This window comes from Palaemon carinicauda, chromosome 27 (genome assembly GCF_036898095.1).
Source record: "Palaemon carinicauda isolate YSFRI2023 chromosome 27, ASM3689809v2, whole genome shotgun sequence".
Lineage (NCBI taxonomy): Eukaryota > Metazoa > Arthropoda > Malacostraca > Decapoda > Palaemonidae > Palaemon > Palaemon carinicauda.
In genome coordinates this window covers 27,369,900-27,394,141 of record NC_090751.1, presented here as the reverse complement: position 1 = coordinate 27,394,141, position 24,242 = coordinate 27,369,900, and the positions used below count along the sequence as shown (strand labels likewise).

Here is a 24,242-nt window from a genome sequence, read left to right as displayed (position 1 = left end):
ACCCTAGATAGACTGCCAGTTAGAAAAATAGCTGGCTTGCACTTTTAATCCTTCTCTTAGATTCAGCGCATAGGTTTTAGAGATCGTGTTTTAATATTTATACTGTTTTCATAATGTTTTTGGCGTAAATGTTTTCGTTTTTTGGGTGCAATGTGATTAGATAATTTTCAGGTATTTTGTAGTATATATTTTCATTGTTTAGATTGATGTTTGCCGATAAGAATTCAAGAAACGTTTCAAGTAGTTGTCGTAAAACTGCTTCAGGTTTTTCAATCGCCAAAACCAGTGAGATGCCTAAAATGATACCGGTTTACTTACTTTACTTTAATGGTTGCTTTTCTGATCCTATACTGCTGGGGAACCCGCCTCTTTACAGGATCTTTTATAATTAATTTTTATCGTATACATTCTAAGCTATTCAGCATTTCATACCGCATATTGCTTATTTATTGTCAAATCCATATTATTGAAGCACTTAGAAAACAAAGAGTTTTCAGTTTCTTCTTGAAAACCGTAATATCTTTAGTCGTTCGAATGTCATATATTATATAGTCATATATTATATAGTCTTGGGACAGCATATTTGAAAACTCTTGAACCTACAGTAGATATACATCTTGGGTAATTTGAAACCATCTGCTCAAGCCCAGGTCAGATTTAAATAAGTGAAAAGAAAGGGGCGGGAGAAGTGAGTCAATTAGAAAATAAAAATATATGTATAAGAGAATTCCAAAGCCTGGAAGTAGAAGGAAAGTAGCAGTAGCTAAATCGCTTAATATTAAAATTTTGAGTTTTTCTAGACGTATGTGAGAAGAGATATTCTGACGGGTGTTACGATGCCACCTGGTAAGACTGAAAATATTTTTTTTTTCCAGTTGAACAAAATTCTAAAAAAAAAAAATAAAAAAAAATAAAAAAAGAATAACTTTAAACAAATGAGTTCCTTGAAGGCATGAAAAATATAGGGCAGTTTAATAAAAACCATAATCTACATCGACATTCCTCGATAAGCTTAACGTGGAATTTGACAAAGAAAAGGAAAAAAAATTCTCTTTGAGGGCGTCATTATCTTCCAAGGCTGGTTGCCACAGCTCGACCCCCGTCTGTGCGTGACTTCATGCAATTTTGCGAAACAAACTCTGAGAAATTCGAGCATGAAATGAAAATAATGACCACGACACCCGTTTTAATGTCAAATGACCTCTGCAATTGCTGTAAATGTTAGGCCAATCTCTTGCAAAGGAAACAGGAAAATTTCAATAAAAAAAAAAATTATCAAACTATTTTTTTTTTTTTTTTTTTTTTTTTTTAATATACCCGGATCACTTTCTTTTATTAGCAGATATGTACATTTAACCTTACTCCATTAGCCTTCATGTCTCATAAAAGCCTATTACCACCTGCACCAGACTGATGCGGTTTGGTGCAAGTTTTACTAACGTTGTATATTTCATAAGGCATTTGCCTGACCCTGGATTACTCCATTTTTTTCCTCTTAAAAAATTATCATTTGCGATTTCTTTTATTCCGTTTATAGAAATCATGCATAATAATTTTCCTGTATTTTGCGTTTCTTTATTATCTGAATTGTATCCCAATGCTTTTCAATCACTGCTTTCAATTACCCAAGTCAATCATTCCAACAACGTATTTTGTAATTCACTGTCCGAACAGTTAGCCAGTAATCTTCAATATAAGAGTTATTCATTAGCACCATTCACGACCGCCTTCATTCATACTGATGAATGTTCTGTAGTAAAAATACTTCTCATATATTGCTGTTTTTTCTTTATATTCATTTTTTGAAAAGACAGGGCTTTGAAAGAGAAAATATGACTTGCAACATTACTTCTTTCCCGTAGAAAAACAAAATTTAAGTTACATTCTCTCTCTCTCTCTCTCTCTCTCTCTCTCTCTCTCTCTCTTTCCCCAGAACAGTATCTTGGTAATACCCTAAATGGTGGCTTGAAGTGATCTTCACTATCTTAAGACGCAACGGGAACTTTATTTGATTGTCTTCAGTTATGCCACCAAAGGTCATAACTGAACCGGTCGCTTCCTGGAAGTTTTAAGCTATGCTCTGCTTCAGCTGACACTTGCGCTTTTCCGCAACCACCAATTTTCTCGTTCTTCGATTTTTATTTAAGCTGGATTTCAGAAACACGCGTGTATGTATGTATGTAAATTTATGTATGTATGTATGTATGTCCCCTGTATAATAAAGAGCAAGTGTCTGATACACACACACATACATACATACACACACACACACACACACATATATATATATATATATATCTACTGTATATATCAGACACTTGATCTTCATATATATATATATATAGATATATATATATATATATATATGTGTGTGTGTGTGTGTGTGTGTGTGATATCAGACACTTGATCTTCATATATAAATATATATATATATATGTGTGTGTGTATATATATATATATATATGTATATATATATATATATATGTATATATATCTACTGTATATATCAGACACTTGATCTTCATATATTTATAAATATATATATATATATATATATATCCGGACACGCTAGCTCTCCCCATCCCTCGCTTAAGGGGAGAGGAAGTAGTCATATCCTGGAGAGAACGGGGGGGGGGTGTTGCGTGTTTTTGCGTAAGCATATCTATAACTATTTAGCCGTCATTTATTACGGATTGCCTACACTAATTATATATATATATATATATATATGTGTATATATATATATATGTGTGTATATATATATATGTGTGTATATATATATATGTATATATATATATATGTATATATATATATATATATATATGTATATATATATATATATGCATGTACATTATATATATATATATATATATGCCTTCAGATATACCTAAACAAAAGAAACTCAAATTGCGTCATTTTGAAAGCAATAAGATTTATTTTCTAAAGCAATTGCATGGATTCGGCTGGGCTCTGAAATATCCCCACCCCTTTTGTATCGCAATAAATATGCATATTTTAGAAATCGTGTTTGCGGATAAGAGTTATTTCTTAGGCTTATGTTTTTCGCTTTAATGCCTTCCATTGTATTGGGTCAAATTATTCTTCCATAGATTTTAATTCTGCCTCGAAAGTTTTCGAAGACAGATTAATTTCATGTATTTAATTTACGTAGTGTAAGATAAAGTCGTATAGAAGACTAGATTAGCATCACGGTATTTATTCCAGTCCTTTAATGTTCAGTAGTTCCTTGTAGAATTTATTTCAATTTTACTTGGAGGGATGTGACACGCTTCTTGAATGACCAAGAAAAGGCCGATACGAATGTCTTCAAGGATTATCTCTAATGTGGATAGTGATATATTAACAAGTTTTATGTAATGTATCGAACCAATTGGATTATGTTAATTCTATTCTCTGATATAACTGCGCTCTAACACAACTGACGTATTTTTAATATAGGCATGGATATAATGTTCCAGTATCATGTCCCCTTAAATATTCGCTTTTTAAGCCAAATGAATGCATAATTACCCTAAATGAACTCTTCATATTAAATTTATGAAGATTTGAGAATTTAGTGTCTGAAATAATTATGAAGTATATTAATACAGAAGGTTGGATAAAAGTGGCTAATAATACTGTAGTTCCATTGGCTCATTTTCCGTTATATTTTGTTACATCAATAGATGGCGTTAGGTTGGGAAAGTTTCTGTCCCTTAGTAGAGACTTAATTGTTTGATCAATAGATGGCGTTGTTGTTGGGCTGAGTTTCTTTCCTTGGTTTGAGACTCCATGAATAAGATTTTCCTCTAGTACAATTTTCTTGACGGCGTCGGCGCGTTAGTCTGTTACTGGATTTTCGGGTGAAATATTACGTCTGTTGGTAACACAGTTGATCGCTTGTGAATAGTTGGGATTGAAGTTCAGGTGAGTTAAGGTATAGTTTATTAGTTCAATTTACGTTGTGTATTGAATATAGCCAGAATATTGTGATAATTAGGCAGTGAAGTAAATGGGGACTCGCTCTTCAAACATTGATTTTATTGTCGCTCATCTTGCATGTCTTCGAAATTTTTAGTATTTTAATGGCTTTTTTTTTCACTTTTTATTTTTATCGATACTCTCCTAATGTGGATGGAAATTTATTTCAGTTTTAGTCTTGTAGAGGCCATCAAGGTATGAACTAAGGCCCAGAATTTCAAATTACGGCAATTACGTAATGAAAAATTCGTGCGGGTAGTACTTAAGAATTGATCAAATAGAAGTCCCGGCGACATTTTTGAGATGGCGTTGGTGTGGGGGTAATTACCTTTTGTGTCTTGCCTGGGTTAAAATTAAAGTTGGTCTCAAGGTTGAAAGTGGTTTTAAATGTGCTTTAATAGTTGGATTTTGGTCGTTGACATTGAAAGGTTAGGCAGGTTAAAATTTAATTTAGCTTGTTAATTAATGGCTGCTCTCCCGGTCCTATACAGCAGGGGAACCTCCCTCTACAGGACCTCCACTGTCTTTTTACCTTTTTCGTTCAGCGTATTTAAAGTTTCATGTCGTGTATTCTTCATTTACTGTTAAATCGTCACCATCAAATGACTCATGAAACAAGTTTTCAGTTTCCGCTTGAAAGCCTTAATGTCTTCAATCATTCGAATGTTTCGTGGGAGCTTTTTATACTCTCGGGGCCGCATATTAAAGGCTCAAGAGCCAAAAGTAGATGTATCTAGGTTCCAACAGTTAGAAGCCAACTGTAACTATTCTCGTGTCGACACGATTTGATGGCTGCGCAATATGTAGCAATTCACTTAAGTGTTTTGGACGGCCGATTCTGATAACTTGGTGGGTGAATTGTACATTTTTAAATTCAATCCTCGCTTTAATCGGCAGATCGTAAATCAATTAGTATAGGGATGTTTCTCTAGGTGGGACGTTATCAGTCTTGCTGCTGTTATGTTTTGTAATATGTTGCACTTTCGGTAAATTGTAATAGTTGCAATAGTCAATCTTGGTAATAAGTTTATCGCAAGTTTCTTGACAGAATTTGTCTGGGTACTTTTTTTATAATCGCAATATTTCTTAGATAACCAGCAGTTTTTATATCATTTGGGCATTTAGATAGGTTGCAATCAAGGAATACACCTAGATCTCGAACTTTACTAGATAACGGCACAGTCATTATTTGTTCATGTGAATATCACACAAGTTTCTCACGCTTTCTCTTGCCCACCACCATGATTTCAGTTTTGTTCTCATTTAATATTAGTTTAAATGTCATCCATTCTCTAACATTATCAAGGATTTGGCTTAGTTTCAGTGGTGTCATCTATATCATTTATGGATAAGTAAAATTGTCATCTGCAAATAGTTTAACCTTCACGATATGCCTTTGTAGTAATTTCGATAGACCAATATACATAAAATAATAGCAATAGTATTCCAAGAAGTTGACAAAGTTAATGGAAACTTTTAACACTAAGATCGGTTTTTTTTTTTCATTTTTTTTTTTTTTTGCCGCTAATGTTGTATATTGACTTTTTGGGAATTTAATGTATCTACAGTACGGAACTATCATTAAAGTGGGGACCTAAAAGAATGAGACTGCAGTTGCTAATAGAAAGGGTATCAGGAGGTCTTTAAGGGTGTTTTTAAATGCACCAGACCTTCCTATTTAGTTAAGATTCAGAATTTCTCTATAGGCAAAGGTATGAGACGAGGGCCTAAATTTGAAAATATGTAACAGGTTTTCTACGGCTGAAAATTTTTGTTTGATAAAATAGGGAGTTGAGAGTGGGAAGTTAAGTTTGCAGTAACCTTTGGTTTGTCGTAAGTGGAAATTAGTGATTGAAAAGTTTTTATTACAGCATTTTGGCAAGTTATAATATTTGAGTTTATCCTATGTAAACTTTAGTAAAGAACGTGGTACACTGGATCCCTACATCCAAAAATCTAAATTTATCTTAACTTGTTACGCTACAACCCTAGTTAGAAAAACAGGTTGCCATAAGCCCGGGGCCACCAACAAGGAAAATAGCTTAGTGAGGAAAGGAAACTGTTAAAAATAAAATATTTCAAAGTAACATTAAAATAAGTTTCCTATTTAAAGTATAAAAATTTAAACAAAACAAGAGAAATTAGATAGTGTGCCAGTGTACCCTTAAGCAAGAGAACTCGACTTAAGACAGTTGAAGACCCTAGTACAGAGGCCATGGCACCTCTCAAGATTAGACACCAATGGTTTGATTTTAGTAGTCCTAGTGGAGCTGCTTACCAAGCTAGTCTCTTCTACAGTTACCAAGAGGAAAGCCACTGGAAAATTAGTACAGTCACTAACCCCTTTAGTGAATTGTTCGGTAATCTGCCCGGTATTAAGGACGGAGAATCTATAAAAATTAGGCCAGAATAGAGGGAGTGAACCGTAAGCAGAGAAGAGGATCCAATGTAGTACTATCTGGCCAGTCAGGACCCCACAACTCTAGCAAAAGTATCTAATCAGGTGGCTGATTCACATGGCTCACTCGTGGCCGTCAATCACATGTAGATGCTAGGTTTGTAATAGAAGTATTAAGAGGGACAGTGGTTGATTTTAAAAGGCTAATTATTGTAATGTTAGAAAAATAAAACTAAGTCAATTGTACAAACTTTTAAAAAGTTGATATAGCCCTGAAATGTCATGCAATACAAAACTCATCCAGTTCCAAAAACCAAATATTTTTAATCCTGGTTTATCATTAAATTTTCATTAGTTAATCTAAGCTTTATATGTTGAAGCATAGATCCTACGATCAAAGAATGGCTTTGTAAGCTATAGAAACATGGGAGCCACTTTTTATTCCAGATTTTAATCATAAAAGTTTGTTCTAGGCGGGTTATCTTAATGTTAACTGTTGTTAGTGTGATAATCTCTAGTATCTTGTAGAATTTTTAATGGTCATGTTGCTTGATGATGATGAAATTAAAGCTACATTGAATGCCTTACATAAATTACCACAATCTACACATTTATAAATACAGTAGATGGTCTGTGGTCTGTCATTAAAATTGGCTTGGCATGTTTAGATCTGAAAATTTAACTTAGAAATTAGACTATATTTTGGAATTAACGGGTACATATGGTGGATGTAAGTTGAAATTTCTTTAAATTTTACTGTAGTTTCATTTTGATAACCTGAAAATTTCTACAAGAAATATGTGTTGGCTAGTTTATTTGTTTGATAGGAGCTGGGGCATAGCTTGCATATCGGTAGATTTAAATGTGAAGTCTCTCACCCTGTCTGTTTACATAATTATGTGAGGCTGGTGTTGTGCATGCATTGCTTGCACTAGCTTTTGAGATTTTTTTTTTCCCACGACTTAATAATTATCTGGCTGTCCTTTTTAACAAGTTACGGTGTTCCAAATATTTGTTTCATAATGTTTTACACCAGCATTTTTTTTCCATTTCTCCTTTAGTGTTTCACCCTCCAGACATTTTAAAGAGGGAACTTAGGGAAGTAGAAAGATTTTGAAATTCTGAGCAATTCATGTTGGCAGTTTGTATGATGAAAACTCTCTCCCTTTAGTGTTTTTATTTTTAGCATTTTTTTTAGCATTGTCACGTGGCGCATAAAACATAAGATGGTTTAGTTAATCTTTTACTTTAATTTTCACCCACTTTCATGATCCCTATATTTTTAAACTGGTTCTTTTATTTTGCATTTGACCTTTATAGCTGCATAATTTTAAACTCTGGTTTCCCAATAGTGTCGTCCCAAAATTCTTTACTGTATAATAGGGGTCCAAAAACACACTGGTGGTTTGCCACAATAATCATGTTCGGTTTGTAAATTTCAAAGCTCTTCTAGGATTTACAGTAATTTTCTTGGTTTTATTGTACTCATAATTTGAATAGGTATTTGCAAATATGAAATTTTAAATTTTACTTTCTGGCAGAACCCTTTGTAGGGTAGTTTCATCCTAGAACAGTACAATATTAGTTAGGACACTGGAAATCTCAAAATTGAGTAAATTTTAGCAAAATCGGTATTTTGAACACCATATACCACTCCTGGAAACCTCTATTAACAAAGATACAGATTTGAATAAAAAAGCATTTCTGCTAGTCAACTAACTAGGCACTTGCCACAGTAGCATCCTTTCACCCTGTAGTTCAGGAATAAAACTGGTAGGTGGTGCTTCTGTCACAAGATACTTGTTCAAACAAAGGGCCTAACATTTAAGTTTTTTTTCTAGTATTGGAATATGCAGTATAATTATAGCACTTTCTTTCAAGAGGTTAGGTAGAAACAGGTTTGATATATTTGGTCTAATATGGAAATGGCAGTCAAAGTTCAAACAAAATGTAGTGAAAAGCTACCACTTGTCCTCTTAGTAGTTTGTAGAATTGATAATCAAAACTAAAATAAAGCAGATGGGGCTGATGCATATAGCAAACTTCTTCGGCTTGCTTGAACATCGGAGCAACGTGATGGTCATCAATAGTAAGCAAGCAGTTAGCAGTGCTAAAATCAATAAATAATTTACTTAGCTGAGTAAAGGAGGTATTTGTAGTACAGTGAACACTGCTATGAACTCTATAAAAAATTAGATGGAAAATGTTAGTCCACAAGTCTTGGTAAACAAAGCTCCAATTTAGTATCTTTGCTATTACTCAGGGTATTGTTATAGTAAAACGCAGAAAAAACTGATCTAATAAAGGAATGTGGTTTTATTTAGAAACTAGTTTCCTTTGGTTACCTTTATATCCGTTGCACATAGGTAAATAGTTGAGAAATGCGTTATGTATCCTTGGGAAGCTTGTGTTAAGCAAAATAGATTTGTAGTAATACTTTGAAATGAGGTAGAAAACCCAAAAGGAGTAAGGAGATCTAGAATTAAGGTTTGGGACCTTAAAAGAAAATGAGCAATTTAGGACGATTGAGACTAATAGAAAGGTAGAACTTGATTGGATAGGGTAACAGGGTGGAAAATATTTGGTTTGGTTTGTAAGAAATGTGTAGGGGAAATGGAGGAATTAGTGGGAAGAACCCCAGTTTGTCTCGTTTGAAGTGGTGGTGGAACAGCGGTACAAGAGTCTGTTCTAAAAACATCAAAGGCATTGAAGGACTGGAAACTAGGACACAGTGAGCAGAAGAACGGATAAGAGAAGAGGTAAGTTTTTTAGGAAAGTAGATAAAGCTATTGGAGGAGCAGTAGAAGTTTAATGAAAGGCTAGGAGGATATCGAAGACCTTACACTTGAGGGAAAGGCACTGGATTTGAGGCAACGTAGTGATCAGGGACAGATAGAAATAGGTTGCATAGGTATGACATAAGGAAGAGATGTCTAATATTATGAGCAACTATAGAATACTGAATGAGGTGAGATGTAGAGTACCGAAGTGAAGCAGACATAGAGTAGAATAATGGTAAAGCACCAGGCCCATCAGTTTAAAATTGAAGACAATACTAGTGGCAGGGGGAAGAATGGATGTTTGATTTATCAAGAGCAATATGGGAACAGGAAATGTCTAGGGAGAAGAGAGTAATGGTATTGATAAGCAGAAAGTTTGCATCATGGAATGCAGTAACTCGGTTGAATTATATAAAGAGCATTGTGTTGAGGGTACTTCATGAGATTGTAAAGATGGGAAATAACAGTATGGATTCATGAGGGGGAGAGACAGCAGATGCCATCTTTATAGTAAGGCAGTTGCAGGAAAAGAATTAGAGGGAAATGAAGCTTCTATGCTGTTGTAGATTACACAAGGCTTTTGATCAATTACAAAGTGATGGTTTGGGGCTTGAAGAGGAAAATCCCAGATTATTTGGTTAGGATGGTAGATTTACAAAACTAAGAATAGCTGTTTGAGAAACCTTTGAAGTTTTTCATTACATCAGGTCACTTAAGATGTTTTATTTAATCTTAAATGTGTTAAGTGTATTTGGCCATTGCTGCAGAAAATCGAAAATTTAGAAAAGGGTGGTAGTGGCTAGATACTTAGGAAGAGTTGTAGAGGATTAATGTGGACAAGACTGAAGCCATGGTTAGTAGTAAGGAAGATAGGAAAGATAGCTACACATTAAAGTTGGAGCAATTATAAAACTGGTAGAATTTAGATACTCAGGATCTACTGTAAATCAGGAGGGAGGATGAGAATCTGAAAGTTAATAGGATAACAGCAGCATGGGAGAAGTGGGAGGTAGGAGTGGTATGTGATAGGAAAATGCTTATAAAGGTAAAAGTAAAGATCTATAGAACAGTAAAAGACCAGTGTTAATGTGGTAGTGTCAAGAGACTTTAAGGGTGAATGTGGAAAAGTCTGAAGCAATGTTAACAGTAAGGAAGGGTCAAGATAGCCTAATACAAAAGAAGCTGCAGTTATAAAGCTAGTAGAACTATTTAGATGCTTGGATCTACTGTAAATCAAGAGGGAGGATGTGAGGCTTAAGTTGAGAATAGGATAAAAGCAGCATGGAGAAAATGGAGGGAGGTAGGTAAGAGTGGTTGAAGGAAAATGCCAGTTAATGTAAAAGTAAAGATCTGTAGCACAGTAATAATTGTTAATGCTTGGATCATATACTTTTAAGCATCAGGCAACCTACTCCTTAATATAGGGATAATGGTAGGGAAGATTCCTATTGCATTGTGGGCCACCCAGTGGTAACCTGTGGTTTTGGGTGGGAAAAATTTACAGGCAAATCAATGGTAAAAGTATCCTTTTCTTAAAATTCTCTGGGATGCATAATAGACAAACATTCACAATATGGGGATCCTATTCCCCTGAAAGATTAATTTCACTTACATTTGAATTTTACAGACACATCTGCTCCTGTTTGTACATGCTTTGTTGCGCAATAACTTAAAAATTACTGCACCCTAGCCGTCCCACTTTAATTTTACCAACGGAATTACTCCTGTTCATTCATTTGTACGTACCTGCTCCTACATTCCTCTAAAATATGGTGAAGTGTGCCATATTCAGGCGTGTTTTTAGGCTGTAGTGTGACGTAGCTGTTCTGCAACATGCCAAGTTTTCTTAGGACTTAATCAGTTTCTTTGTAGCTGTTAGTTTGAGTTATGGAATAAACGTAACAAAGTGTAATGACTGCCGTTATGGTTATATGGATGATTTAGGAAAGTTTCCACAAGTATTACAGTACACCTAGCTTAGTGAACAATTTAAGCTAATTGTATTCTCTTGGTTTAGTGTCCCAAGTGAGATTCAGAGTTAGCTTTTAGGAAAGGCTTTGTGTTAGCCATAATTTTAGTGTCTTAGTGCAATTCGGTTATCTTTTAGTAAAAATTGAAAAAAAAAGATTGAAGACAGTGCAGTTATGGTTACTTTATATAAAGGAACATCCCTTACACCAGCTAGATCTGTGACCTGGGTTAGTTTGTGACCTGGGAAGGGGAGTCTGGGGGGCTTTCCTCCCTGGCTAGGTTTGTGACCTGGGAAGGGGGTCTGGGGGCTTGCCTCCCTGGCTTGGTTTGTGACCTGGGAAAAGGAGTCTGGGGAGGAGCTCTTAGGTTAGGTGGGGTGTTGGGTGCTGTGGCCTCCGACTCGGTGTTAATCACTTTTTCCCATTTTCTCCCATCCGAAGTCCCAGGTTCCCACCTGTCAGTAAGGAAAGGGGGTATAACAGGAGAACGGCTTATTTACAGTACAGTGGAAATAAAGGTCAAATTTGAGCACAATATTTACCGAAGCCAAAGTTTGTTGATCTGGATGGTAATTAACGGTGTTGATTGTGCCAGGACTGAATGACCATGGTGGCTCCCCTGGTGGCCTAATACAGAAGTATAATCTTATTGCTCTTCAGGTAGAGGTACCTAGAGAACTACCCTAGTGGCCCATGCTTCTATTGGCTGCACTAGCAGAGGTGCCACCAGGCAATGGAGTCTTGTGCTATTTACGGGTGGAGAGTCTCCAGCAGCATCTCGGAGCAAAAGCCTTTACGTGAGGCACTGGACAAGATGTCTTAATGAGATTGCTCTACTGCTGTCTACCACGTGAAGTGGGCCATCTGCCATTGGGGTCTTGGAAGGGATATTTCTCACAGATCTTTCTTCGCAAAGAGCTGTCGTGCCTATCGAAGGCTACTAGTCTGCCTTAAACATCATATTGAAGACATGCTGAAGACAAGATAGATGGGCACATGAATGTAGAGGTGGTTACCATACAGTGCCTGGGTAAGAGAGAGACCAGTGGTTAAGAGTTTCGTAACCTGAGGAGGCCAGATCTAAGGCTTTGGTCAGTGTTTCCTGAAGGGGCTTAACAGCCTTGACATTTCCATTAGACTGTGGGTAATGTGATGATCAAATAATATGGTGTACAACCACAATGCTCTGAAGTCTGCAAATTCTTTGCTATTGAACTGGTCTTCATCTGTACTTAAGCACGGGAACATTCCCCTTGTAGGTGAAGTGCTGTTTGATAGATGAAGCAGTGGTGTTGCCCTTGCAAGGTATGACAATGCTATCCAGGTAAGTGGTCCTGCAACAATAAGGCAGGACTTCTTGCTACCTGAGGAAGTATGCAGATAATGCTTGAAGGGCCTTAGTCTCTCATTATGAAGAGGCTCCTCCTATTGGTTTGCAGGTGGTGACACTGTTGGCTGTCTTGGAATCTGGTAAGTAGGGCGATGTAGAACTACAGTAACTAGTATTTTTGCTCTATATAGCACAAGGGTCAGTCATAGAGCTGCTTGTAGCTTCCAGTACAGTTGTAAAGAAGTACAAATTCATGGGTAATTGGGAAATGATGCAATAACAAAAGTGAATGTCAGTAAGGTCAGTTTTGTTTTGGGGTAGGGTTGATGTTGATTGGGCATTTGCTTCCTGGGAAGCAATTAAGATCTGGTGGTGATGTGACATTACCTTGGAGCAGAAGGTTGTCCTCATACATGGGGGTAGCTGACTTGTGCAGGAGAGTGCATCTGGAATGCATACATGCTGGCAAACCACACCAGAGAGATGCACAAAGATGTGAACTCTTTGGCTTTTATTTTTTAAAGCAGTCAATACCAGGAAAGGTGTCGAAGAACCCCATTTACTGACTGCCAGACTCTGAAAGCATGCTATAAGTTTTAGGTACTAACTAGGAGGCTGTGCAGTTTATTGGGTCCCTCGTTAGCTTTCAGGGGAAACCTATTAGTGGGCCAAATGCTTTAAGGCCAGTAAGAAGACACTCCTTCATGGACTTTTATCCATGGTAGAATACTCAAGAGCCCCTTAAATGAAAATAAATTGGCTGCGTCTTCTCAATTTTTGTCCTTTCTCTAGGACAAAGTGGCAGTTAAATAGTTAATGCTGGATTGGACATGATACTGTGGCTAGTTGAAAGTACAGCGCTCCAAATTTTAATCTACTCTCAATCTCTCCTTTAATGAGGGGCCGATAGTGGGATTTATAGAAGTAATCTGAACAGCAGTCTTAAATTCCCCCTTTGGGGAAAGTACTTTTGACCGTACAGTATGTGCGCCCATATACAGGCTAGGCCCTAACTTAAATCCCTATGAAAGTCTAGCAAGAGGTCACTGGGGCCTTAGCTCCTGTACTGCTCAAGCAGTAGTCACTTTAAAGGAAAATTAACAATCCAATTATAGGTTCTAAAGGAACTTCAAACGGTGAAATTTCTCCCTAATTAAAGGACTGATTTATATAGTTAGAAAAAATATTACTTTGAATATTTTCAGCAACACACTGTACATAATGTTTTATCAAAGAAGTTTTGGTTACATAATGTTTTATCTAAGAAGTTTTGGTTACAACAAGAATTAAACTAAACGTAGATTTTTAGCTTCTCAAAGAATTAAGTACAGTATAATTTATGCTAGTTAAAATAAGTAACCATAGGATGTCCATAATTATAGAATATGCCATGAGGGTAAAAATTTTGCTAGTTCAATAATCTACAGTATTTGCGAAGTTTGCAAATATTACACACAATTTGAATTCAAAGTACCCTAATGTTTCATAAAACTGGTATCATTCAATGAAGGCAATTTTCTTACATTTGCCCATTTCATTTGACCTTGCATGTTTGTTCCTAAATTAACTTTATCCCAATTCTATTCCCTCTACTGTACTTGACCTGTTCCCAGTTTTTTTTTGTAACTTCTACCTTAGTCTGTTACACTTGGGCATTTAATTACCTCGAAGGGCCCAAGCACTAGATTTTAGACCAATTAATGAATTATTCCTATTGAATCGTTAATGTAACTATTTGTTGCACTGAATGTTAAAGCTGATTAATAGCTTGAAATTTTAATTTCAGACATGGGAGACTGGAGGTTTCATCTAATCTTTATTCCTTAGACTCAGTTTAGAAGAACTGTTCCATGTATCAGAATGCACTGAATCAAAGCCTAGAGTAAGTACTTTTAGTCTTAACTGTAATTGGTTGAAATAACTTTATGGGGAGTTTTATTGTACAAACTAAATTTTAATACTGTTTATTCACCTTTAGCATAATTATGATCTATAAATGGCTTTTTTGGGCTCGGGCCATGTCGTCCTGATGGAAGGTTCCTGTAATAGCTTTCTAAGGGTATACATGACTACAGTGGATGTAACCAGAGAATTAAACTTGGTTTCCAGAATTCTAACTTCTGGCACCAGTACCCTAAGGTTGTCCTTCAGGATATCTCATAATAACGGGACGTATTCTTGACAAGCCACATAGCTATCTGCACCCCACATAGCGTTTACGCTTCGAGGGGGGATTAGTGGCAAGATATGGGAGGAGCAGTTACAAGATATGGGAGGAGCAGTTACAAAGTTCTTCTCCTCAGTTACTGTTATGGGTACTCTGATGACGTCATATGCATCAGCCATCTTGCTGACGTCATCACCGCCCGCCAACTCCTTTCGTTGTAGCGTCTTTGACCAGGTGTTTTTCCCAGTTTCGCTATTTACTGCAGCCATGTCGCAATCTTCAGCCTCTTCTGTCTCTGGGAAGTTGAGTATTCAATTCTTATACTGTTTAAATTAGCTCTGGCCGTAAAGTAATTTTTTTTTTCTATCGAAATATATAGTTTTGTGGCGGAGCTATTGCCTAACCGGAGGCGTTGCTGATGCTGTCATTCACATCGCATGCTTTTAGTTGGCCAGAAAGACTGTCCCGGTTTCTCAAGTAATTGTCGGGTTTCTCAAGTAATTGTCGGTATTATTTATTTAGTATTCATTGCTAGGAATTAGTTATATTATGCCGATAGTATTCTTTAATTTCGGGTATGTAGGTAGCCTACTTTATGATGCTAGGCATGCTAGCCTAGGGGCTTTAGTATACTTTTGCAACTCCCAGATTACCTTTATACACAAGGTAATCTCTCCTCCCTCTCAGATAGCCTAGGCTACATCCTAGCCCTCCTTGCCCTGATTTGTGATTCTGGTAAGGTTAGGATTTTCTTCCCCATCCCAGAGCCATAGTGCATGAGCTTTGAGTTCGGGTCAGAACCTCTTGAGTACTTGTCGTATGCCCCAAGCTACCCCAAAGGTGAATGACCACTCTTGTTGGTCCCTGCTGGATGGCCGGGGGGGTGCCTCTGCCCCCCCACCCGAGACCGCACCTGGAAGGGTTACGAGACCTTTCCTCCCTGTGGCCTAGCGACTTGTCCTGCGCTTCCCTACTCAGGGCTGGGAGATATCTTCCCTAGCATAGGTTAGGCAGGCTTAGGGATTGTTTCTTTATAGTCTGGGACGGCCTGACAATGCCGGTCCTTTACTGTACTAACCCACCCTAGGCTGGAGACTCTCTCCCTATACCTGGGATGGTGCCGGTACCGAAACAGTCCCCTACTAGGGTGCTGGGGAAGGCTTACACCAACCCCTACACGGACCCTTTCCCCTCCCCCTCTGTCCTTTGGTGATGACCTAGCCATCACACACTGTCCGCCGGTGGGTTGTGGGGTCGGCCTGGTCTTTAGCCTGCTGCGCCAAGCCGTTCAGCTTCCCCTGCATTATACTGCTCTGGGATAGCATGGCGGCAGGTCTAGCTGCCGGTGGGAGACCTCCATGCTATCTTAGTGTTCGTTGGTCCTCCCTTGGATCGCCACCCGCAGCCCTAGCCGACAGACGGCAAAGCTGCAGCTGGAAGGAAGCCTGATTACGTATGTTCTTCCTTCCATTTGAGCTCTCCTTGAGGAAGGCGAGGTTAGGGTAGTGAGCTGCTGCCCTTCCCTCCCCTTCCTTCACTGCTCTCTCTCTCTCTCTCTCTCTCTCTCTCTCTCTCTCTCTCTCTCTCTCTCTCTCTCTCTCTCTCTCTCTCTCTCTCCAAACTAGTGCTGGCCCACTGTCACACACACACAGCCGGCAGTGTAGCCTAAGTCTCCTCCCAGTCACATAGAATGACAGGGTAGGTGTACCTTCAACCGGTTGCCTGCCGGCCGCCAGTGGTCCCCGGCGAGTCGGCAAGCCGCCGACAATGCATAGGGTTTTCTCCTATTACCCAGCCACATAGAATGATGGCTGGGGCGGGTTACCCTCCGGCGGCGGTCCGCCGGTGGCCCTCTGGCAGTCCGGCGGGCCGCAGTCTCCACATACATTACAGTATTGTGATAATGGACAATTCTCTTGCACTAGCCCTGCCGTCAGTGCACCGGTAGTCTGTTGTATGGCTGTATATAGTAGCCAATACATCTGTGGTATAGTACATACCTTAGACAGAAAACTATGGTGTATAGTTATGCAATAGATACATTTCTAGCATACTCTATGCATCCATGCGCAGTCCCTTGCCGGGACCTACTTGAATGGGGATTATCCTCCCCTTTTCTTTATGCTGATTGATCATTGGCTCTCCCCCTTTCCCCACTACTGATCCCTTGGAGGAAGTGCTGCTTACACTACTCTAACCCTACTGGCTAGATTCCTCCTTCGGGCCTACCTTGATGGTAGCTCTAGAATTAGTAATGGAGAAGGGTCGCGGCAATTGGCTGTGCGGGATTCACAAGTCTTTCCTATTTCATTTCCAGCTTACCTATCCTAAGCTTACACTTGGAAAGGAATCTTAGGTTATAATTAAGATTACATTAAGATTAATCTAAGATTGCTCGTAATACTCTCTCGCATACTCGTGTACCTTTCCTTTCTTTACAGGAGGAGTACATCCGGCGTGAGAGAGCCCTCTGCAGTATTCGGCGCTGGGATTGCTACGGCCATCTGGCGTGCCGAACCCACGCCAGCTGTTCTGTCACACGGGTCTCAGGTACTGGGACCCACAAGTATGCACTACGTGCAAGGACCTGCTAATGGTGTCGAGGGACATCGCCCGGGAGAAACTGCCCCGGGAGAAACTGCGCAAGTTGGTGCGTGGTTTCTAAAAGAACACCACGGGGCCTTACCTTCCCAATGAGAAGATAGGGCTATGCTCTTCCCTAAGGCATCTGCAGATGCTGTCATCCCAAGACACGAAATCCCATGCGTCCAGCTGACGGCTGATCCCGACATATCGTATGCAATTCAGGACATCCATCTAGATGACAACAGGATGTCGGAGGTTTCAGACACCACCGAGAGGACCCTTATGGCAGAGAGTCACGAAGAGGAGCCTACGGCGGCTCCCGACTCCGAAGAGAACGTCACTGCGAGCTCCGTAGCCTCTGTAGTCATCTCGGAACCAATCCCCTCTACGTCGTCCACTCCCATGTCCACGAGACCGGACGATTCCATGGACAACTTCCAAGCCATGATGGCGATCCTCGAGGAGAGGCTCTGCAAGAGGGACGATGATTTCAAGAAGGAAATCCTTCACTTGACAAAGCAACGTGAGCCTCAGATAAGGCTTAATGTCAAGGATCTTCCTACCTGCTCTGTGACCAACCCGTGGAAGCATGCTGAGTAAATGTCCATCACCAGCGGTAGGATCATGATCTCGGACAAGCTAGTCGCCGTCCCCCTTGAAGAGGTGGAATTCTGGCCTAGCTTCGAGGCGTATCCGGACTGCTTTGTAAGTCTCAAGTCAGAACCAGTTTCCAAGGAGGAAAAAATAGCCGAAGGAGGTAGTGTTTGACCATGCAAAGGCTCAATCTCTGCTAGCTTGTTGCTTGAAGGATAAGGGCTACACCAAATTTAAGGTGCCAGCCCTTAGCAGGAAACACCCGTCCTTTCTTGCCCCAAGTACCATGGTCTTCCCCTTCCGGAGAAGTCCCTCCTGGCAGTGCTTAAGGCGGTGGAGGAAGGGAAACCTTGCCCTACATGGAGGAATGTAGGCCCCTCTCCCTCGCCTTACCCCCGACTACAAGAACTGGAAAGACGTCCAGATAACTTTCTCTGGGAAAGTGGGAGGCAGACATTGCTGGATGTCAGTTCAGTGAGAACCTCCCCAAGCTATCGGAATCTCCTTCGTCGGGAGCAGCATACAAAAGAGAGGCTGGCTGCCTCTCTCCCTCAGTGATCATGGAGACAATGGCTGGGGAACATAGGACCCCAGGTGCATTCATGGTCCTAGCCAAGACACACCTGGCGACCCTGACAAAGGACTTCTATAGCTTCGTCAGAGCACGGAGGGTCTGCAGAGAGTTCGCGTTTGTATCGGCCGCGGTCAAACACGCACCGAGGAAGCAGATTTCCTCCAACATTTGGGGAAAAGATCTCTTCCCCAATGACTTTGTCAAGGAAATCGTCGACAGGCCGCCACGGAGAACAGGAACCTTCTCCAAAAGTGGGGCATGTCGGATGAAGGCCTCCCAACCGAAGTTGTAGTCCAAGAGACAAAGGTCACAGCCTCGACAAGCTGAACATCAGCTTCCCGTGGCTGCAGCTCCCCAGTTGGTGGCACAGCCCCAACAAACCTTCCAACTGGTACCCCAGCCGTTGGCGACTGTTACCATCCTTCACGCCTGCATACGAGAGGCAGACTACTACCTTCCGTGCCAAAGGTAGAGGCTCCGGAAGAGACTCCTCTAGACGTCCCTCCAGAGGGAATGGAGGCAGGAGAGCAAGCGGTCGAAGAGGCAAGCCCTCCAGAAACCAGAAGCAATATATTGCTTCCAGTAGGAGGAAGACTGCCTCTTCCGGGATCGTTAGACCTTCGATCCCTGGGCTCACAGAATCAAGAACGGACTAGGCTGGAGCTGGAGGACACCACCACCAGGTTTCTCCAGATTCTTCAAACATTCCACCCCTGTTCTGGAAGAATACGTCAAAGAACTCTTGAACAAAAAGGTGATAAAGAGGGCAAAGTCCATCAGGTTCCAAGGAAGCCTGTTCTGTGTTCCCAAGAAGGACTCCAACAAACTCAGTCATTCTGGACTTTTCCCCTCTCAACAACTTCAGCATGAACAAGAAGTTAAAGATGCTGACCCTTCAGCACATAGAGCCCTATTGCCTCAAAAGGCATACAGTCTCGATAGACCTGGCGGACACCTACTGGCACATTCCAATGAATCGCCAGACCACCACCTATGTGAGATTCAGGCTTCAAAGAAGACAGTACGTCTTCAGAGCCATGCCCTTCGGGCTAAACATAGCCCCAAGGATCTTCAAGAAGCTTGCAGAGACAATCTTTCGACTACGTCTACAAGGCGTCTAGGTGATGGCTTACCTGGACGATTGGCTGGTGTGGGCAGCATCAGAAGAGGAATGCCTGCAAGCTTCCGAGAAAGTGATCCAATTCCTTGAACATCTACTTCTCCAGCTCAGAAGTTCCAATGTCTAGGCATACATTGAGACATCCAGTCACAGTCTTTCCATTCCGCTTAAGAGGAGGAAGGAAATAGCGAGGTCTGTCAATACTTCTCGGATCCAAACGGATTTCAAGACAACAGGAACGGGTGCTCGGCTCCCTCCAGTTCGGTTCAGTGACAGACCCAGTGCTCAGAACACGGCTAAAAGATGCATTGGGAGTCTGGAGAAGATACACATCAAACGCTCTGAGATCTCGAGACTTCTACCAACTCTGCTACGATCACTCCTCAAGCCATGGTCGGAGGCAAAGAAGTTCAGGACGACATGGCTATCTCCCCAAAAATTGATTTTTCACTTCGCTCAAAATCCGTTTCAAGATCCCAATCTACAAAGACTAGGGGATATGAAGTGATCTCTTGATGTGTGAATAAGTTGTGCCACTGCTTAAGTTATATTACATGTTTTTAATTCAATTGTTTGTTTAAACTTCTGATAGTATTTTAGATCTGAAAATCTAGTAATTAGCATAAATACTGTAAGGTGTGACAGGAGCTAACAGAGCCAACCACTAATAAGTAGCTAGTTATTCTGAGAATTCTATATAAATTAAGATTCCAGGAATGGGAAATGTGCATGTAGGTGCTATTCAGCCATGAAATTTTGAAATGAGTGCTTATTTGATCTAGCAACTACACCTGGATCTTTGGCACAATGTTATAGAGTAATTGGGACTAGTGTTCCTATAAGGCCATATTCTTTACCAGTTTTAGCAGATATATTTAAATTCTTTATTGGGTGAGAATGTTAGGGTAAATAGCCATTTTAGCAAATTGCTAGGTTTATTCTTTAATATACCTGTTAAGTAGAAAAGTGTAGTAGTTTTTAATGTGTAAAGAAGTCAAAATTGTGAAATTGAAATATTTAATTGCTTGGTAAATCTTGCTCAACTGTACATTTGAAATTTGTAAAGTTATTGGCATGTGTAAAATAGTGGAACTGGGAGGAAATAATTTCTAATTTTTCTTTCAGATTTACTCCAGTGTAAATTCCTGATTAGAATCTCAAATGGAAGGCAATGCCATTGCAGATGTTACAGCACAGACCTCTAACGAAGACTGATGTTTGCATCCTGAAGAGTAAGGCCAAGAAACTATAATTCAAACTAACTTGAACGGCTGTTTAAATATTTTAGCAAGATCTTAACTTAGTTATTTTAGTTCCATTTGAAACTAATTGATTACTTGATGGAAAATGCAAAGATTTGAAAAATTTGTCTGATGCTTGAAAGCCTTAATATCTTCAGTCTTTAGGATGTCTAGTGGGAGCTTGTAAGTTTGGATGCATATTTGAAAAGTATAGATCTTAACCACCTTATAACAGTTTGTGATTGAATTGAGACAGAAACTGCTGAAATACTGTTTGTGCACTTAGGAAGCAAACAAATAAGTTTCTAATACCCTGAAAAATATTAGTACTGTATTTACTAATTAGTTTGCTGCTAGAGTATACATACTGTAGGTTTAACGCCCCCCCCCCCCTATCTAGGGAGCAATGTTTTCAATATTTTCTAATTTAAAATTCAAAATGTCTCAGCCATTGAACTGTTGGCTGTAATTTAGTGTTTATGCAGTCATCCTTTAGGCTTTTATATTTAATATTAAATTGTATAACTTTTATTTTAAACATTGAAAATCTCAATTTCATTATTTTAAACTCTTGCCAGCCAAAAATGAAAGTTTTAAAATTTGGAATCTATTGCTATGTTGGGTATCTTTAAATAATTGACGAATCCTTGTTCGTCAATTAGTTATAAATAATTGATGAATCCTTATTCGTTAATTAGTTATAAATAATTGATGAATCCTTATTCGTCAATTATTCAAAGATAGACTAATCCTTGTTCGTCAATTACTTAGATACCCAACATTGCTCTAGATTCCAGATTTTAAAACTTTCATTTTTGGCTGGCAAGAGTTTAAAACTTATGAAATTGAGATTTTCAATTTTCAAGGACCTAAGGAATTTCTAAATTGCATTAATAGTAGCTGAAAAAGGTTAAAATTTAATGGCTTTAATTCTTAGGCATACGTCTTTGTTGATTAACAGCCTGGGAAGGTTTAGTTTCTAGTGAGTATTCACTAGTATGCATTCATGGGTACATATTCATATATCCTGCTTTTTTGTTAGTACTTTTTACATGAACTTCTAAATTTTCAGTTTGTATAGTCTTACCCAATGCAAGATTACAAAAAATGTATCACCACTAAGTGCTTCCACTTGTTTATTCAATATGCACATTTGGACATTAAAAATTTATTGAAATGTTTTAATTTCTTTTTCATAAATTCCAATAGCACTGAATTTGGTTACGTCCTATATAGTAAGGCAGTACCAAAAGTTACTGTAACAGGAAATTTGGGAATTTATAGGTAGGACTTGGGTTTTGTAGTTATTTTTGTGGCTTTGATGTTAGTTTCCTCCAAGTAAAGATTTATTCTGGCAAAGCTTAGTATAAAGTATAAACCAACATAGCATCTAAAGAATTTGGAATTACAGTATATTGCATTAAATTATTTTAAGATTATTTGACATGTGCTAGAGAGACCAATTTTATTTTAAAAAAGTGTCTACTGAAAACTGGGATGGTGGGATAATAAGGTTTTTATAGGTGAAAAGAGCAATAACACCTGCCAAAAGGCATGTCAAGTTCATACCTGTAAGATTGAGGAAGAATTTAAAATAAAATAGTCTGGTAATTGAGACTGGTTAAAGCTAAGAAAAAACTTGAATCGTTGAAAATAAGAAATGGCGCTTTTCGAGCCACTTTGTTTTACGAGAGGGGTTTGTATTACTTGCTAAGCTACTACCCTAGCTAGAATAGCAGGATGCTATTAAGCCCAAGTGCTCCAACAAGACAAACTCGAGGCAAATTCTAAGTAGGTTGTGTTTTTTAGGCCCTAATAAGGGTTAGGAGTTATTTGTAGTGTATAGTAGCTATACAAGCCTTCTGCATGTATGGTCTCGTCTGCATGAAAAGTAGCATTAGGCTTTTAATAAACAGGTGGAAAGATTCCTTAATGTTCATGCTAAAGTCTATAAAAAACATTACGGATAATTTGGATTAAAATATATAGATTGTACAAGCAATGGCAAGTCAGTATATTTTAATCTTCATTCATTCATAAAGCCTTGGTACAAAAAACTTCTATTAAAAATAAGTTATATTAAAATTTGTCCCTTGATACCCTGAAGGTAGCTAAGGCATAGTAAAATTTTCAATTATATTGGCTTACTCATTGTAAGTAACTAATTTTTGCTCACAATAGCCTTAAGTTGTTTGAAGATTTTTTCAGTTGTCTTCCATTCAAATTTTCAATTTTTGCATTATGCCTGCTTTGGGGGGAGGGGGAAATTGAATAGTTAGCTAGGATTAGTCATTGCTGGCTTAAGGGCAAATTAAGTTTGAACATTTTGTAATATTCAAACAAATTTCCATAGTAGTATATATTAGTTTTGTTCTGGTCGGTGTATATACTCAATGTTCAGGAGGCAGCATTTGTGGAAACTTCGTAGACTCTGGTTAATCTGCAAACATGAATACAAACCTTTGTCCTATAAAACTCATTAAAGCACAGCTGGACCTGCACTTAGTGTTAAGAAGCCCAGCCTCATTGCTGGTTCACCGTTAATAATCTTCGGTTCCAGCTGCTGAATAAGAAATGGTATCAGTCTTGGAACTTTGCTTCTAAAATTTGTTTTCTAGTGTGGGGTTATCAATGCCCAAGGCACATGCAAACCTGCCTAGTAGTGTCTGGGGAAAAGAAAGTCCTGCGTAATGTCGGAGGTGGATGCTCTTGCTGTACTTGGGGCATCCAAGGGGCAGGTGTATTGTAGGTGGATGATGGGCAAGGGCAATTCTCCTCCTTTGGGCTCATCCTCTATAACTTTATCACTGGTAGTCTGCCCTATGACCCTTCTTGGAGTTCTTTTGGGGACATGATAGGAAAGTAGTGGCGGATTGAAACACTTGTCATACAGCCAATAAACTCGGAACTTTCGAAACTAAGGGAGGCCCTCCTTCAGGAGACTGATGCCTAGCTAGACAAAAGCATTGCCTGCTTGCTCTAGTTTGCCTGTTAAAAAGCTTGCTGTATAGCTTGTACCTGTTAAATAGCTGGTAAAGTCTGTTGGTGGTTTAGTGAAAGCAAGACTTGCTTGTCCAGTAATTTGATTGCAACACAACGTTTTCTATGGAGGAAAAGGGCAGTTGTCATACTCTTGTTTGACAAATTGTATGCTCCCACTGGATCTGTGGTCTAGCCCTCATATTCTACATTTAATGGTACTTATCGGCTATGGCATGTAAAATTTAATTCGAACATTAGATACAGGCACAAGTTCTCGTAAGTTTTAAAAGATGTTTATAACTAAAATGTGTCGTGTAGGTTATCTACTTGAATAGATCAGGTTTAAGTTGAAACTTGTTTAAAAATACTAGTGCTAAAATAATAGTTTACCAAAAATGAAAGCTTTGATAAGTGGTTTTATGAACACACTTAGTCTTTACCTGGTGGTTCGTATGTATACGGTGAGTGTTGGTTATCCCATGGATGCAGAACTGAATCTGTTTAACTGCTAAATAATTA

General features: G+C 38.9%; 1 long non-coding RNA gene across 1 annotated transcript in view; it reads left to right on the top strand.

Annotated features, from left to right (window-relative positions):
* LOC137621145 (uncharacterized) overlaps positions 1-20,893 on the top strand; it is a 44,247-nt gene extending 23,354 nt beyond the window's left edge. Inside the window, exons 2-3 of the long non-coding RNA XR_011040133.1 lie at positions 14,246-14,341; positions 20,626-20,893. This is a non-coding gene — a long non-coding RNA (uncharacterized lncRNA). The remainder of the gene's footprint in view (positions 1-14,245; positions 14,342-20,625) is intronic.
* Positions 20,894-24,242: the final 3,349 nt, after the last annotated feature.